Source organism: Dasypus novemcinctus, chromosome 13 (genome assembly GCF_030445035.2).
Source record: "Dasypus novemcinctus isolate mDasNov1 chromosome 13, mDasNov1.1.hap2, whole genome shotgun sequence".
Lineage (NCBI taxonomy): Eukaryota > Metazoa > Chordata > Mammalia > Cingulata > Dasypodidae > Dasypus > Dasypus novemcinctus.
The window spans coordinates 62,618,266-62,635,049 of record NC_080685.1 but is presented as its reverse complement, the minus strand read 5'-3'; the positions used below and the strand labels follow the sequence as shown (position 1 = coordinate 62,635,049).

Genomic DNA, 16,784 nt, shown 5'->3' with positions numbered 1-16,784 from the left:
CAGAGTTTGTTTTCACGCAGCTTGGTTCCTTCTGTTTGGAAGTCCTTGCTGCCCATTTTCACTCTGACCTACAAAGCTCTGAATGTACTGGCCCTTGCTTTCCTCTCTAACAGTATATCATGCCTCTCTTCTTTTCTTATGCATCATGTTCCAGACTCTTTTATTTTTTCCAATTACCTTGGAGTTTATTCAAACTAAGAGAAAAAGTTATAATGTTTTCATGCAATACATAAATGGTTCTTTAAATAACTAGTGTGACAAATAGAAAGAATTAAGGAATGCTGCACTTGTGATCCATACAAAACATTAACATTTTTGATTGTACATAATTAAAGAAATGTCTCAAATACTTTTTAAAATACTGTAGTAGCCAATACACAGAGGCATACCTTAGGTGACCATAGGAATGCAATTTAGAAAAAAAGAAAAAAAATCATACTGGAACTACTTAATTTCTTTAAAATCACTGAGCAAGAAAAACAACATTGAATTTCACAAATTGATTTTACACAACTTCTATACAGTACCTTGACTTTAATCCAAGAGCAAAAGTTAAGACTCTCTTCCTTTATTTTTGGTAAACAACTGCGTGGTAAACTTAGATGACTTTTTCCCCTGGATTTTACCTGGGAATAGCCTTTTTAATGTTATTTAAAAGAGGGCATGTTTGGCACTTTTATACTGATGTTTCCAATGTTAATATTTCTTGGGATCTCAGGAAGATTCATATTCTTTACAGCAGATACAGCACAGGCTGGAGCTCCTGCTAAGCCAGCCTCAGATTTCTCCAGTTTATTTTGTGCATCAATTTGTGTAACAATCTCATTCATATTGGTCTCCAATACCATTCCCCCCATCACCGTTTCTGCAAGAATATTGTGAACCTTGTCTACATGGAAAATTAAATCCAGTTCACAGACATTCTCGAAACATTTGTCCAATGTTTCCACAAATACTTGAATTAGATCTAAAACGCCAAGTTCACTTTCTGAAGAATCCACACAGAAGACAAAGTGTAATGTGGCGTAATGTCTATAAATCAGTTTGTTGTCAGATCCTCCTATTAACAATCCTCCTTCAGGAAATTACAAACATTTTCATCTCTTTTAGATACCAAATGGAAAGTCTCCCTGATGATTTGTTGTTGTGTATCTTCATTATAGGACTGGTAGAACTTGGAGAGCCTCAGCTTCCCTGGTTGTTGAAGATGAGGATGGCCTTGATCATGGCTGGGCCGGGTGCTCCAGACTCTTTTTGCAGGCCTTTTTGCAGTTCCTAAAATAGGGTTAGTCATTCCTGCCTCTGCACATCCAGGTCCCTCAATCTGGAGTGCTTCTTCCTGGCTTTTCACATGGTCAGTTCCTTACCTCTCAGGTTCTACCTAATGTCAGATGCTATTTTTATCTCATTACCCTTCTTGTTTCTTCCTAACACTTTATATTTTGTAAATATTTGTTTACCTATTTGTTGTCTACTCCTGATTGAATTGTAAGGTCTAATGAGTCAGGGACTTTTTCTTTTTGTCAATCCTGTACTCAGAATGCCTAATCACAGTGCCTGACACACAGTAGGCTGTTCTTAAATATTTATTGAATAAATAAAAGAATGACTAATTTCTATTCGTTTTTCTAAATTCTGCCCAGAGGTCATTTGGTTTCTCATATAAATTTTTTCTGACAGCACCCCACCTCCCCTCCCCACTCCTACCCCACCAGAAGTCAGGGTTGGATTCCCGCACTCCCCCCCCCCCCCCCCCGCCGGCCCTATTCCTGACCTATCTCCCTATCAGAGCAGGTGCCTGCTGATTTGTTCCTTTCTCCAAGAAGATGATAAGCTCTGAGGGCAGGATTGTAACTTTCCTTTCTGTATTCCCGGCATCTAGCCATATGCCTGACCTATAGAGATTGTTTGACTTGACATATGATAGTTGCATGAATAAACAAATGAATAAGGAAATGACTACATTACATTTCAGAGAGTTACAGGTCACTCAGTGATGAAGCTACTACTAGTTCAAAAAGAGAAAGAGAAGTTTCTAAGTTTCAGAAGAAAAAGCCTATATAATTTCATTCTCCTGCTTCTTGTTCTTCACTTTGTCTGATCATATTCCAGTAATCCAGGCAAGCAAAGAACTTGTAAGGTCTTAAACATAAATTAAACCAAGGAGTCCCAAGTCTTTCACAACTGAAATGATTCTGCCATTACAGGATTTTAGAATGTTCAATTTCCTCTTCTTGAAGTACTAGGATGGGAGTAGAGTTTCAGGTACCTCATTGGGTCTTAGTATCCTCATCTATAATCAGGATGACAGATAAGATTATCCTTAAGTATCTTCCAGCTCTAATATTTTGTGATTAAAAATATTTGGTGTAACTAATATTAATCTTTAAATTCTTTGAAAATTCTGCAGCAGCTCTCAAGCTCTCAGGATGTGCTAGGAAACAAGAGAACCCCAGCTTCCACACATGCCCAAACCTGGGATTTCCACATCATGAAGTGGGTCTTGGCTTGAAAGACTATGGAACAAAGCAGAATGTGGGACCAAGTGGGTGAAGAGGACAAGAGAGACTCTCAGGACATGATTCTGAGTCCGTTGTTCTAGCAAGGAGCGAAGCTGACACTGATGGGGCCAAAGGTGGATAAGGGTGCTATGGCCAAGTCCATGAGTGTGGCTGGGAGGGAGAAAGGCCTGGGAGGGTAGGGAAAATGTAGACTAAAGTTAAAATGAGTGAAGAAATATTGAAGAAATATTGAGCTAGGTCAAGGAAGAAGAGTGTAAGAAAATGGGATGAGTTGAAAATAACAGGCAGTCAGCAAAATGTAGCAGAGAGACCATGAGCCCAGCAGTCAGAAGACTGTTGGTAGCTGAGTTTGACCACTAACTAGCTGGGTGAACCTAAGCAAGTCTCTTGACATCTCTATTTTTCCTTCATCTGTAAAAGTGGAATTAATGATACCCTTCCCACAACACAGGACTGTTTCAGACTAAAAAGGGATTACGGATGTGAAAGTGCTTGAAAAGAATTTTTGGAAAATGAATGAAAGCATAAACAATTGGGTCAAAAGGGTTAAGAGAAGAAAGATTCATGGAATAATACTGTAAAAATGCTACCACATTAAAGAAGTACTATTAAGAATTTATAATTCACAAGGAAATGGATCAAAGAGGTCAGGGAAAGTTTTGTGGTGCTTTTTCCCCCCAAAGTCTTGGTCATATTTTCCAAATTGTTTAAAAGAGAAAAATTAATAAATGTTATCTTTATTTTGCCAAAAGGTAATTTACAGGAACTGGAAATGCTGGGGCAGGACAATGGGTTAATAGATCAAGCCATGCCTTTGATGTACCTAAATCCCAGGAAAGATTCCCTGAACTCAAGGGCCTGGGATAGACTGCCCTCCAATCATCCAATACGCAGGCAGGGCAAAGAAAAAACTCCAACCAGCAGAACCATTCTGAACAGACCTAGAGTTTAAGAGGACAGCCAGGTGGGATGCAGTTCAAGTAAAGGACTTTAAAAAAAATCATCTCCAGCTAAGAAAAGACTTTGAAGACAAAACAATGACAAAGATAGCAGACAGATGCTGTTACATGTACTTATTTTCAGTTAAGACTCAAATACAAAATCCTTCCTCAGATAAATGGGTTAGGTTTTTTAAGTTGGTCAGGTTCATCTCCCACAGGGTGTTACCTCCAACAATCCTGCCTTGCTCCAAGCGTTCATGCAGGGTCTGGAGACTTTCCTTTGGGTTTTGGCTTTCCACCAGAATTCCATGTTGTTTACCAGCCCCCTGCAACTCTACTCTTCAGCCCCGCATATCTTTAGATTAAGGCTTGCTTTATCATCCCAGGCAAGCACTGACCATTCTTGCTCATAGTGGCAGAGGGCCAGAGGGTGTCAGACCCCATGGTCAACTAGTAACTTCCTCTCTGGGGTCCTCTAGAGCAGAGGTGGGAAAACACTTTCCATAAAGAACAAGATAGTAAATATTTGAGGCTTTGCAGGCCATATAGTTCCTGTTTCAACTGTTCAACTCTGCTACAGTGTAAAAATAGCCATGGACAATACTAAATCAATGGGCATGGCTGTGGTCCAATGAAACTTTATTTATGGGCTAGAAATCTAAATTTCATAAATTTTCCATGTGTCATGAAATAGTCTTCTTTTATTTTTTTTCCAATCATTCAAACAGGTAAAGACTATTCTTAACTAGCAGGCCATGCAAAAATAGGCAGAAGATCATATTTGGCCCAAGGGCCATAGTTTGCCAACTCTGCTCTCCAGTTGCCCTGTCCAGCACAGAAGCCAGAAATCCTGTATGGCTATTAAGCACTTGAAATGTGACTAGTCTTAATGGAGATGTGCTGAAAGTATAAAATATACTCCAGATTCCCAAGATTTAGTACAAAAAAAAGAATTTAAAATAGCTCATTAATAATTTTTTCATTGATTACATGCTGAAATTATAATGTGTGGGATATATTGGATGAAATAAATATATTCATTTCACCTGTTTCTTTTAACTTATTTAAATGTAGCTGCTAGATGGTTTTCAATCATACATGCATCTGACGTTATATTTTTATTGTATAGCATTACCCTAGAGGCAAATTCTAAGCCTTTGCTGAATGAAGTTATGAGACACTAGAGCACCCTTGGAGATTACCAGGCCCACTTCTCTCATTTCCTGAATAATGGTATGAGGTGACGTACTTTTCCCAATCTCACAGCTCGTTGGGGACAAGCACCCTGGTCTTGCTGTGCCATTGGCCTGCTGCATTTCCATCTGTCCCTTGGACCTGGCAGGTTCTGGTGGTGAGCAAGGGGCAGCAGGGAGCAGCACTGACCCCACAACTCACACCCACTAAGCACCTTTGTATTCCGTTAGCCCTGGATATAGGACAGCTCCCTTCCAATCGTTTGCCTTTATGATGTCCACTTTTTTTTTCTTCTGAAAGTCAGGTCTCGGAACCACTAATTAGAATCTTAGGAGGGCTTATTTTAAAAATACAGATCACCAGCATTATTCCCAGACATGCCGGGTCTGGGGTGGGACCTGTGAGTCTGCATTTATACAAGCAACTCCTCAGGTAATTCTTTATGTGCTTTAGCCATTGAGTTCTGCTACACCTGGCATGACTTTGGAATCCTGAGACAGTAAATTTCTTTTATCTGCTGGGAAAATAGGCTAAAAATTGAAATGGGTTAATAGCTCTTATTTTGCAAGCACTACAATCTCCTTGAAAGAATGTAATCACACAGGTACATCACACGACTGCAGCAGTAATGACTGGATAATCATGATCTTACTTTCTTCTTTGCACACCTTCAGTTCTCTCTAAAAAGAGCAATTTAGGATCTGAAAGGCAGCTCTTGGACCTGTGAATTCCTTGCAAATTGGGCCTTTCAATATTCCAAACAACTGCAGCTACACATGGGTGCGCAATATATTTTAAACAATGTTAGTCAGATTATTCATGGCGTGTGTGCGGGGAATGACCGCTTTAGCAGTGCTCATCACAGGTGTTGCCATGGTGATAGTTCTGCATTCCAGGGTGGACCAGACAGGCCACCTCGTGGGCAGACTTTAAATATGGGGGGAGAGGAATTAGGATGCTCAGAGTTTCTTTTTGCCACAAGCGTCTTTTATTTTTTGAGACTTTGCTGGCAGTAGTGGTATGAGAAAGATGTTATATAATTTGAAATATATAATTTGAAAAAGCCCAGGGTAGTCTTCATATTGTATGTAAATAGATTATTTTCACATTAGTGCAAAGTTCAGCAACGTAATGCATTTATGAGAGAAGTAGTCACACCCCATTTCAAGATCATAAACAGAGTCCCCGGTTATGACCCAGGAAAGGGCTCAGCCTCTCCAAGACTTTGACGTAATGTGTTATTGCAATTTTAAATGGCCAATAAATTGTAGGAAATTGTCAAGATAGTCAAACACAAACTGTAAAATATCATCATAGCCTTGTATAAACTCACAGTGGTCCATCACTTAGAATGTTTCAAGCAGTTTGTTATCTCATTCTGATAAAGAAATGGAAACGTTCCAGAAAAGAAATCAAGCAAAGCCATGTATTTGATATTCATTCATTCATTCATCAAACCAATATATGAGTAACTACTTTAATGGAAGTCACTAAGAAACAGACACAAAACTTGCCCTTACGTAGCTTGTAATCTAGAAGGAGAAATAAGAAATGTTTAGTGTAAGTAAAATCCAAGAAGAAAAGCAGTAAGTACCATACGAAGTACTAGAAGGTAAATAGTCCTGTGGTACTAAGTCATAGGAGAGCGAAATCACTTCCACAGGAGGGGAATCAAGAAAGACTTCAAGGACAGGGTGACCGTGGAGCCAGTTATGAGTAGAGATTTTGGCTTGGAGGATTTGAGGAGCAGGTGTAGAAGAGGTAAATGCATTTCAGACAAAAGGGAACTGAAAGTGTATGCAGGAAGAGCCTATTTGGTTTGCCTGGAACTTATGGGGCAGGGAGGGTGGTGTGAAATGGCTGCATTCCAATAAGACTGAAAACATGAATTTTCACCTAGAAAGATGAGGCTTTTAAAGTGTAGTATAATAAATCTAAAGAAAATCAAAGGTTCCTGTTAGGGAAATTAGAATTTACTAATTTTATAGTTTTTGAACTAAGGAGTCCTCCTTAAAGGTTGAAGAGGATAGCGCTAGCTCTGAAAGGGGGAAACACATAGTACTACTAAACTAATAAAGTCCATTTACTCAAGACGTTGTGTAGGCACAACATTTAGATTCAAGAAGGATTTAATTAATATACAGCTAACAAGGCTATCATGGTTGTTGAGGAAATTGAACAGTGTTTAGGGATTTGGTGCAGATAGTACTATTCCTTGAGAAAATGCCTTGGTGCCAGAGTGTAATCGGTTAAAAGCTTGAGTTTGGGTTTCAGACAGGTTCAAGTCCTGATTCTGCAGCATGGAAGGTATGTGACCTTGGGCAAATTACTTGATCTCTCTAAATTCCAGATTCCTCATCTGTAAAATGGTGCCAACTCCACAGGGTTGATAAAAGAGTAATCGTATTAAATAAGAAAATGCTTGAGAAGCAATTAGCAGAGAGCCAGTACTGTATAGTAGATGTTGGCTGTTGCTACTTTTGCCTGATTTGAATGGGTAATGGGTCTAATTTGGGGTTACATTTCCTATGGTCTAACCAAGGGCTTCAAAGGAATAAGTGAAAATGTCAGAGCTTGCCTTCATAAAGGGCCCTAACAGGTACAAGACTGTCACTGTGTATCTGTAGCATTTAATGATCTGGATCACAAGTGAATTTGATATTAGGTATCCAAAGTCTTCAACTGTCAATGTCACAAACCCACACAAGATCAATTCTGTCTTGTCCCCAGGGCTGGGCCAAGACTAAGGTCATTGAGATCCAGGACATGCTGATTAACTTTGCTTTGAGCCTGTCAATGCCAGGCTAACAAAACATGTCCTTAGGGAATGCAATGTTGAGCTTGAATTGAAATAACAGAGCGCCATGGCTGACCTAGGTGAAATGAGAGTTAACATTGCTTGTAGGGGGAAAAAGACCAAAACATATAGCCCTTGAGAGTTAGGCCACAATAATCCTATCTAGAAAGGCCAAATTCAAAGCTAAATTCCAAAACTAATAATACCCAAAGATGGGCTGTGAGGAATAACCCAAAAATCTCTAAAGAACTGTCATGGGCAGAAAGCAAAAAGTTAACAGCTGTTGATTCCATAGGGCCTCCTAGCTCCTCTTACCCCTTTAGTTTCCTTCCTCTCTGTTATGAGACTAGATGTGTCCCTCCAAAAGATATGTTGTCTTCCCAACCCCTAGTGCCTCAGAATGTGATCTTCTTAATTAGATATCAGGTCGTTGTAGATATGATTAAATTAAATTGAGATCATACTGGAGTAAGGTGGTCCTTTAATCCAATATGGATGGTGTCCTTATAAGAGGGAAAAAAACACAGAGACACACACAGGAAAGAAGACCATGTGAAGACAGAGGATTGAGGCCAAGGAGCACCATGGATTCCTGGCTACCACCAGAGGCTAGAAGAGGCAAAGAAGGATTTTCCCATGCAGGTCTGAGGGAGCATGGCCCTGCCACCACACTGATTTCAGACTTCTAGCCTCCAGATCTGTGAGAGAATAAATTTCTGTTGTTTTAAGCCACCAGTTTGTGGTACTTAGTTACAGCAGTGCTAGGAAACTAATATGCCCTCTAAGAGTTTTCTTTTCATAAGTTCCATGGTGTCTGAGGAAATCTGTGGTAATGAAGTGATGAGGCTCTCCATGGCAACATGAAGTTGGGGTTCCTCAAGACTCCCCAGAGACTCTGTGAGCTCATTTTCCAGAACTGCATCCACACGACAGGAATAAGATTTCCCCACATGGACTTTTGACATCCGTCCTTTGTGAACGCCTCCAAAGAGACCTCCCTCCCTCCCTAGTGCTACCACCAAAGAGAGCTACCCCTTTTTTTGAGTTTTCCTCTAAAATCTGAACCCCACTCCCTGCACAGAGGCTTCTTTCTTTCTCAAGCCTTCCCTGGGTTTGCATATCTCCATTGTTTGGAAAAGAAATGCCAGCACTTACGAATACTCAAAATCTGAAAGAAACCAGGAGTCAGAAAGAAGTTTGGTCTTAGATAATGACAAAATAATCACAACTTTTTATCTTCTTCAAGCATTAAAGCTCCATCTTTGGAGCCCCTCATTTAGGCTGCAGCACCAGTGAGGGTAGGAAGAGCTGATGACAACAGGTCTTATTGTCCCTGTCAGCAAACAGGGAGTACATCGGAAGAAATGTGTTTTCTTACTCTTGCATTTCTTTGTGACATCTCTTACTTTTCTTCCACTCCTGCCTCCTCTCCCAGCCTATCTCCCTGTGACCAGCCTTCTGCCTTTAGAGTCCTCTCCAATAACAAGAGGGCTTCCAGAATGATGTGGGATAGGAAGGAGGTGATGAAACAGGAAGATCTTCCCAGAGCTGAGACGTCCTAGGTGTTTGGACTGGTGGAACTTATTAAAAATACTTTTGAACATTAGCACTCATCCCTTCTTTTTTAACCTTTGCCCTGCTCCCATGCACCATCCACTCAATAACTGATGCTCCTTGAGCATGTGCTGTATGCTAGGCACTATGCTATGTCCCAGTGAGGTGGAGATAAATCAATGATCTTGCCCTTAAGGAACTTAAAGTCAAAGAAACTTCCAATTATACTTATCATTCATTCATGCATATCCTAGAGACCTACCATGTGCTAAATCAGTCTTTCCCACTGCACAGCATATACACCAACAGAGATGCTTCTGCTGGTACATGAAAGGGGGGAGGAAAGGTGGTGGTTGCAAAGGAAGGGGCAGGATTTCCCAGTAATGGGGCAGGAATCAGAAGGAAGGAAGGAAGGAAGGGAGTGGGATAGGGAGTGGTCCCCAGCAAGGAAGAGGGCTTTGTGGTTTCTTTTCAGTCTCTGAGACCATTGGTTACCCCTGCACATAGTGCTCACACACCACGTCCACTCTCCTTCACTCACGATCTGGAATTCTTGAGCAAGCGGGAATCTACAGAGAGCAGGACATCCCATCCCAGTACCCTGCTCAGAGGCCAAGGCTCATGAGAAACACAAACACAGGCCATACCCTCAGATTGCACTGCAGCTCCCACTGAGGAAGAGGGGTATAGGAGGTTCCCAGCATGGCTCTGGCACTGATGGCCTGACCTGAATTTCTGTCCTGAATCTATCATTAATTGTGGTAAAGATAATTGTAAGTCACTTGACCACTGGAGCCTCAGTTTTCTCAGCTGTAAAATGGGGACAATCAGAGTACCTAACACATTGGGTAATTATGAGAATCAAATAATTTAATCTAGCAGAACACAAAGTGAATGCTCTGTAAATGGTTGCTGGCATTATTCCTTGTGATTCAGACCGTGGACCTCAGAATATATTTTCCAAAAACCCACGCACTAAACCAATCTCAAATATCAAAAACTATTTTCATTGTCTGAACCATACGGCTATGCACTCATCTGAATGACTAGCTTAAAGTTGTTTTGATTATTATGAAGAGTTTCCTGGAAAGTGGGGAAAAGGTTTCTGTAAGTCTTTTTTATAAACTGGATGCCAGCAGAGAGTGGATAAAGAGTCCATTTTCTATTACTGTCCAAACATTACCTGGTAACTCCACACATTCCAAGGAAGACTTGATTCTAAAAATTGCTTCAGATAATTTATTGAAAAAAATAAGCTTGTTGGGCAAAAGTCACTTTCATCATTTTGGTTAGACAGTACTTTTAGTAGCCAACCCTGTGAGCTTGAGATTTGCTGAGGGACAGGCCAGGTATCTGTCTCTGTTCAGTGAGACAGCATTCTAAGCAGTAAAGGACATAAATGCCATTGGCAAAATTGGCAGAAAGGAAATGGAAGACTGAAGGACCAGGTGAGGAATGTGTCAAAGGCATATGAATCAAAGAAAATTTTGAAAACCTTCTCCTGTCCTGATGGGTAGCTGTGTATGCACGGACGTCTTCTACACTTACCTAGGCCAGTCTCTCTTCTAAATGGTAAGAACCCCAGGGTAACTTTAATTTCAAGAAGCTTAATTTTCATACTTGACATTTCAGGAATCCCATGTATAACATGTATGTTTAATGTATAAATCTTTCTGCCCCCAAAAACCTCTATCAACTGGCTGCTGTGTCTTATAGTCAGTGGCTTCTTAGCATCTAGGAAAAAAAGGCTTTAGAAGAAAGAGTGGGTGTTTTGGAATAAGTGGTTTTGAATGTCAAAACTATCACTTAACTATAGGTAGGCTTTCTAAGGCCCTTGCACTGAAATCCTGCCTCACAGAAAAATTACCTCTTGCTTTCAACCTTTATTTGCTTTTGACCAGGAACTAGTAAATGGTGGGATTGGACACAAACCCAGATCTTCTGTCTCAGAGAATTATGGAGGATATGAAAATGGGCAGGGAGGTCCATTGTCCAGGCAATGGACAAACATTAAAATCTCAATGAGTCCCTATTAGATGGCAGACACCCATATCTGCTCTTTTGTCAAATAGTCCCTTAAGGAGTAGCAACCATGCCTTCTCAATGAAGCCGATCTGGCCTTATGTGCAAGAAGAGAATGCAACCTAGAAATCTGGACAGTTCTGCTGTCCTTTCTCTTCTTGTTTCCCTATCCCTGAATTATCATGACACCATAATAGTAGTAGCCACAGCAACTTCTTATGGCACTTTAGCCACACGCAGGTACTGAGACAACAGCACTTCAGCATGAGCCTATCCGCCCCTCCCACACTCTGCAGGGTGGTCTCTTTTATTACCCACAGTGATTTGCCAAGGTCCCAAGCTGATAACATGGCCATTAGAGGGCCAGTGGGGTGTGGGGCAGGTATCCTCTACCAGGAGCCAAGGAGCAGGGTCTTGTCCCAGCTCTGACACTAAATTATGCTATGGAACTACAGATGAGACACATCACCTATTTGGGCCTCAGTTTCCTTATCTCCCAAATGAGACTGTTAATTTATTTTTTTAGCTTTAAAAAATATTTTAGTAGCATATATACACTAAAATTCCTCCCTTACATATTCAGATATATAATTCAGTGCTGTTAATTATATTCACAATGTTCTGCTACCTTCACCATCACCCACTACCAACATTTTTCCATCACCTCCAACACAAATTCTGTACCCATTCCCCAGCCCTCCCAGCCCATGGTAACCTGTATTCTAGTTTCTGATTCTGAATTTGCTTATTCTAATTACTTCCTATCAGTGAGATCATACAGTATTTGTCCTTTTGTAACTGGCTTATTTCACTTGATATGATGTCCTTAAGATTCATCCATGTGTCACATGTATAAAAACCTTTCCATGGCTATGTAATATCCCATTATATGTACACATCACATTATTTTTTTATTGCCCAATCTGCCCCCCTCACCCCCGTTCTGAGATGTTTCCCTCATCTTTCTGCTCATTGTCTGTCTTCTTTTAGGAGTCACCAGAATCCGAACCCAGGAACTCCCATGTGGGAGGCAAGTGCCCAACTGCTTGAGCCACTTTCCCGCTCCCTGCTGGTTGTGGCATCTGCTCTCTGCTCATTAAGGACATTGGTGACAATGTCCACTGGTTGTGGCGTCTGCTGGTTGTGCTGTCTGCTCATTGCGGCATCTGCTCGTCTTCTTTAGGAGGCAACAGGAACTAACCCAGGACCTCCCATGTTGGAGAAAGGCGCCCAATTGCTTGAGCCATATCCAGTCCCCTATATATCACATTTTGTGTATCCATTCATCAGTTAGTGGACCTTTGGTCTGCTTTAATCTTTTAGCAATTGTGAATGATGCTGCTATGAACATCAGTCAGCAAATACCTGTCAGAGTCCCTGCTTTCAATTCTTGGGGGTTTATACCTAGTAGCCGGATTGCCTGGTCATATGGTAGTTCTATACTTAGCTTCCTGAGGATCTGCCAAACTGCTTTCCACAGTGGCTGCACAATTATATTCCCACCAACAATGAATGACTGTTCCTTGTTAGGTCATTTTAAGGGCCGTCTTACTACTACCAAAGTTCCTTGATTTTCTTTTACTAAAATGGACATAAATAGCTGATATCAAATCCTTTCCTGAGATCTGGTCTTAATAATAGAGATGATGGAGGGGGGAGAGCTTGAGGACATTGGGCAGTGGGAGTGAGGTGGCAGTGTCGCCACTGAAGGGTGAAGAAAGAGCAGCGGGAGTTGGGGTTAGGGGTACCAGACGTGATTCTTTTTGAGGCCAGTCTTGCATTTTACATTCCTAGTCAGCTTGTTACAACTATTGTGGAAAATTTGATCCTGACAGAAGGGACTCTAACCTCTTCTGGAGATAAACATACTTACACTTTATTAACTGTTCAATGTTTTAACTGAAAATATTTATTTTAATACTGGTCTAAAAGGGCATTTTGTTTTGCTTTTTGTTTTCATTTATTGCCCCACAGCTGATTTCTTATCTACTACTGCCAAGAACAAGAATGGAAAGAATAAAGCTGAAGAAAGCACCAGGCTCAAACACATTATACTTAAACCCTGCTTAAAAATGCATCCCCTGCCCTTATCATTGGCTTTGTCACTATTTCTTTAATCGCATTTTTCAAAGAAAATAAGCGAAGGGAACAAAAGAGTGGCCTGGAATGCAGGGTGTTTACTGCTTAGAGTTCTATGGGCCTGGCTGTTCTAAGAAATGACAGCTCAGCACAGGGAAGGGAGGAAGAAGAAGAAGGAAAAACAGCAACAGAAAACCCAATAGCACAGCAAGAACAACACATTTTAAGAGATCCGCTCAGAACTGGTTTGCACAAGTTCTCCGAGCCGCCTCCTCCGCTGCCAGACCGCTCCCAAAGCAGCACCAATGTTGCCTCCCTGTAGCCAACTCTTCCCGCAATTCCTTTTCCAAGTCGGGTTTGCAAGATCCCTGGGCATTTCACTGGCTCATCTCCTGCTCCCACTGAAGTCAGACCACGTGTGAGGGAGGGTGCGGAGGGAGCAAGAGAAAGACGACTCAGCGGGCTGGCCCGTGCCGCTGAAGAAAACAGGCGGAGGCAGGGAGGAAAACAGACTGTTCCCGGCAGGCAATCTGATCACCTCCTTGCAAACCTCTGGGTTACACACCCCGGGACACGAGGCCCAGAGGCGAAACTGATTAGGCCAGGCAGGAAAACCCAAGCGTGGTGACTGTTCCTGGGGAGATTAGAAACACATTGTTGGAGAAGGGGTGTCAGGAGGGCGAGGGTGCGCAGAGGCAGGTGGCCAGGGGCTGGGTGTGGGGCAGGGGTTAGCGGGCCAGGGAGTGGGCAGAAGACGACGTGCATAATGCTCTGTTTGTGGGCTGAGATTCCAGTTTCTAGGGTGGCATCTGGCAGCTGCTTAAGTCTCACAGGGAGAACGCGGAACAAAGGCGTTGGGACAAAAGGGTCTTTGGCTGGAGGGGCTGCGAACTTTGGGGGCGCTAGAGCACTTTGCTTAAGGGGGGGCGGGGCAAGAGCTCTTTGTGTAAGGGGCTTGGATCAATGAGGGTAAGAGGCTGGTGACAGCGTCAAATGGAGCTCATTTTAAGAATCGAAACTCATGTTTATTGGGCATATACTGGGCATCTGGCACTGTGCTAAGCTCCTTTTACGCATTTCATCTGGTTTGGGAATCACGGTAGAGAATTCTCACTGAAAATGAGAAAAAAACAGGTTTTTTGAGGTCAGAGATAAGTAGAGTTGCCCAACCTCACCTCAGTACTGTTTGTTTGAAATGTTAACTAGAGGACAGCTGGGAATTTTGTCTCCAGGGAACTTGTCTAGCAGGTGCCCCCTTAACTCTCATCAGCCTGGTGCCTGGGAAAGGACATTCGGGGGTATGAGGACCAAAATACCTTCGTCTTTGCCTCAGAGCCACCACCCATGGAACCGCGCCGCCCTCGGCCCTTCAAATCCCCCACCTTCCCACCCCCCTTGCAGTCGCCGCTCCTGCTGCCTTTTAAGTTCTCCGCATTCTCTATTCTAGCGCCACCTGGCGGCCCTCACTGTTAATCCAAGACTGACTTGGCTGAGACGTCAAGGCAAAGAGCAGCTACATTATCACCCAGCCCAGCTTTGTGAGGGCCCAATCGGGCTGTAACATTCATCTCTGTGTTACTGTCACTCTTTCCATGTTTCAGTCGTCCTCGTCAGTTCTTGCTACCTGATCTCACTAAGTTGCTTCCAGTGCTATTTTCATTGCACTCTCAAGTCAGGGAGCTCTTGTACCCTTTATTTTTTACAGTGATACTAGTGGAGCACTTTTTCACTTGAATCTCTTTTTTTTTTTTTCAATTTCCTAAAGGACCCCAAGCCTCAAGGGTTTGGGACACGTTTCTGAGAGGGTTGTTTTTGCTCTACGTAAGTGACACATCAATGTGTCCCACTCAAATTTGTCACCTCCACCAATATTCATTGTCTACCTCCCTGGACTGAGTTTTGGCACCCCAGCTCTTTCCAGCTGCCAGAGGAATTCCCTGCACACCTGGGAGCCCTCCTGAGAATGCAGGTGAGAGCCTCTGCCTCTTGGTTTTGACTAACAGTCTCAGTCCTGGAGTCTGGTTTCTAACAAATTTATGGGCAGGAGAGGCAGAGGCCAAGGTTGAGAGAGAAGGGTGTTTGCCCAGAGGTGTAGCTGCAGATGCACTCTGAAGGGTAAATGCCCATTGCAAGACAGGAGGGGAGCCAAGGCCAGCACCTGAAAGGCAGGGTCAGGCCAAGGATGGAGAGGCACGAGCCTGGGTCTAAGGCCAGCTGGGATGTAGGAGAGGACTGTAAAGAAGCACAAGGCAAGAATGTTGGGGCTCTTAGTGCCTGCTGCGTGCATGGGTGCAGGTGGGCAAGTTTAAAGTTTTCAGAACTGGTCCAGATTCACAGGGCCAAACACACTTCCCAGATACCTGCTTAGTGTTTCTCCAAGTAGGCCCACTAAGACTCATGTACATAGAACCCAGGGAAACCACCCTCCACGACCCAGAGCCCACGGGGACTCTGGGGCCTTTGTCACTCTGGTAGAGTAGATTGATGCATAGGGCCTTCCTTTACATAAGGCCTCATTTGGTTGTTAATTTGTTCTTTAATCATGTATACATTTTCATTCAACCAGTGTTTTAGAGTGTCTACTAATATGCTAAGTATAATGCTAGGTAATGGAGCAGGAAAAACAAGTCAGACACAGTCCCTGGCTGTAGTAACGTCAACTTTAGGAGAAGTAATTTTATACAAAACATCTCTGTTTACATATATATATATATATATACATATATATAATTCATATTGCTTTCACTGTCTCCCAGTAGTCTCATAATAGCCCTATGAGGGACACAGGGTAAGGCATTATTATGATCAATTAGCAAATGTTGCCTAATAGCAGGGCCATCACGCTGACCTTGATTCTTATCCAGACACCACAGATTTTGAGGCATTTTACCTGGGGGCAGGTTACCTAAACTTTTTGAGACTTAGTTTTCTCTTCTGTGGAATGAACATTTAGTATCTATGTGATAGTGCTTTGTGTACATTAAAGTCAATGATATGCTTAACAAAATTCCTGGAATATAGGAATTGCCTCACAAATGTTAGCTCTGTGATGATTATGATAAACTTGAAGCTCAGAAAGGTAATATGGTTGGCCTACGTTATCTAGCTAATAATGGAGAAAGTTTCCACTCAAAATCCTGATTGGATCCTCTGATTCAAAACATACTATCCTTTCCTTCACTCTTTACTGTCTAGTTAAGTGATTTCTTGGAGATAGATACAAGATCTGCTTGGTTAAATGCTTTTAACCACTTTTTCAATATAGAATGAATATCAAAAAACCCTAATTTAGGAGATAGAGGAAAATGATGGTAGGCTCACTAAATATCAGCTGCAGCTAAGACTGTCCCTATGCACAGGAACTGCACCTGAATCAGAGATCATGTTAAATATCGACAGGTATGAAAGACAGCTGGAAAATCCATATCCAGAAGGTGGCCTCCATCCAGGCTAATCAAGGTGGGCATCAGTGTGGTTGAGAAAAACCCTAAAAGCAACCCCTGGAGATCCTTATCCAGTAGGACACTTTTAAAGCCCAGGCATCGTGTTTTTAAGAGGGAGACTGAAGATAAGTAGGTTTGGGAGGAACCAGACTAGATACCTCTCAAGGGTCTCTGTTGTTCTTCAACCTTGCCTCTCCAGGGAAGGAAGGGTCAGTTTAACTCAAAATAGGGC

General features: G+C 42.2%; 1 pseudogene; it reads right to left on the bottom strand.

The window, feature by feature from the left end:
* Positions 1 to 566: 566 nt before the first annotated feature.
* LOC101414020 (AP-3 complex subunit sigma-1 pseudogene) lies at positions 567 to 1,227 on the bottom strand (annotated as a pseudogene).
* Positions 1,228 to 16,784: the final 15,557 nt, after the last annotated feature.